This window comes from Silene latifolia, chromosome 11, assembly GCF_048544455.1.
Source record: "Silene latifolia isolate original U9 population chromosome 11, ASM4854445v1, whole genome shotgun sequence".
Taxonomy (NCBI): domain Eukaryota; kingdom Viridiplantae; phylum Streptophyta; class Magnoliopsida; order Caryophyllales; family Caryophyllaceae; genus Silene; species Silene latifolia.
In genome coordinates this window covers 91,958,308-91,960,780 of record NC_133536.1, presented here as the reverse complement: position 1 = coordinate 91,960,780, position 2,473 = coordinate 91,958,308, and positions in this window count along the sequence as shown.

Genomic DNA, 2,473 nt, shown 5'->3' with positions numbered 1-2,473 from the left:
TCCCCATACATTTCGGAAATACCAATTAAAATCTAAGGCCATACTAAGTAAAATTACATAATTCAAAATTACATAAATTAAAATTATGACAATCATAAATAAAAATGCAGCATTATAATATGTATGAACATGCTCAATTTTTATGCTAAATCGCCTTTAAATTGCCAATATCGTATATTACTCGTTTTTACGGATTTGCGTGATTTCAACATTTTATAATCACAAATATGCATAAACTCATATTTATGCACTAGTTAATTACCCTAACCACTTAGGACTCAAAATATAGTCTTCACTAGTAATTTGACCATAATTAACTTTTATTTACAAATTTGTTCATAAATGGACCAAAATTACAAAAATAAGCTATTTAACTTCAAATAAATCACAAAATTTCAAATAAATTCAAAATTTGAAATTTAAAATTCATGAACATTCTGGAAAAATCCATGACACTCATAATGTTCAAAATCTTAGGTTAAAAATTTCGAAAATTTTCCGGAAAAACAATGTTGCGGTTTATCGATATTTAATAAAATAATCATAAAAACATGGAAAAAAAAATATTTTCATTAACTTTTCAATTTTAGATCTGAAAAATATAATAAAATGCAACATTAGACGTTTTTCCTAAGTCATAGATTATATTTTATTAATTTTCACTAATAAAGTCACTATTTATGTCATTTTTCTTCAAAAATTCATAAATCATGCTAAAAGACTTCTTTATAGCCAATTATTTTACACACTTCTTGTAAAATTGCATGTGACAACATATAAATTTTCTATGACCAGATTCGAAATTTAACTCATATTAACCTATTTTTCTCTTAAATCCGAATTTAATAATGAAAAATTCATTTTTTTGAGCATAACAAGTGCAAAAATTATGAAAATTTACAGGTTATCTCAAAATAATATATGTAACAACATATCCAAAAACCAAGTGAAAATTCGAAGTATAGCTAATTTTCGACCAAAAATGACATTTTTACTCATAAAATCACATTTAAATGTCATTATTATTAAATATGAACAATAAAAATCCGAAAAATTAACCAAAAATCCTAAAACACTTTAGGACCAGAAATATTAACATGCATGTAATTATTTCGTGATATATCATAATAACACAAATTTTACAAGTTTTATTTCGTTATTCATATAACTCGGAAAAACTTTTAACCAATTTGCATGCAAACAACCTGGCTCTTGATACCGATTGAAGGAAATGTAGATCTTTATACATTTTAACATAATCTTATATGTCTAAATAATTTGTCATAAATTAATAAAGGTCTTATGCATGCAAACATTAAATAAAGAGATGAAAAGAAATGTCCTTACATTCAAGATTTCGGCTATTTGGGCACAAGAGAGATCACCTTTCTCTACTTGTTCTTGAGCTTATTCCAATGGAAGAACAAAGATCTAAGAGTAAGATCTCTCCCTAAATATAATACCCAAGGCTCCTCTTAATTTAATTAATATTACAAAACTAGTATAATATTAATTATAGTAGAAAATTGAACCAAAAATAATTATAAACACTTAAGTATTTTCGGTTTTGTAGAGAGATAAAGAGAGGATTTTATTTCTCTAGAAACTTATGTTTTTGGAGTAGTGAATGAATTAGAAAATAATACACTAGCTTTTAGTATATTACTTAGTAAAATTATAAGGAAAAACAATGATATTTTGTCTTCCCCAAAACCGTGTAAGAGGAGGCCTTATTGGGGAGCCAATGCATGAATAATTTGTTCTTCACAAGAAATAATAGGTATGCAAGGCTAGGGTTGCTTTTTCATCATCATGTTTTATCAATTAAATAAAACAATTAACTAGCTTAATCTCCCCAATTATTTCGGCACTTAACATAATATGGATCCCATATTATTTTTGTCAATTGTCTATATGTTACATGTTACATGTCACATATATATGTTATGTATTTTTAACATATTAAAAACAACGTATTAATAAAATACGTCACATACAAAATCGACTTGGTAATATCATAATTACTTGTGCCAAAATATTTTACCAATTTATAAATCACAACTGATTGTATTTATAACAATTCATTCAATTTAATTGTTACATTAAACAATTATTTCATCCGAGTAATGATACAATTCAATTACTCAGACCGTATCTTATTAAATCATATTTCAATATGATACGTAAATTTTACTTCCAAAATCGTCCGTCAATTTTCAAGTAATTTAATTAACTCGTAACATTATACGATTAATTAAATAATCAACTAAGAGGGTTGCCCTTTAGGTATGACCTAGGGGTCAATCGATCACCACCGTCACACGACAAGAATGTCAAACTCTAGTAAGCCAATCATTACCGATATATGTTGACCAGTTGACAGTAACAATATTACTTCCCAATTGTATTCATTTTAATGAGACTTAAACATGTGATCATCATGATCAGCAGTCGTGATCGCATTATTGTCGGA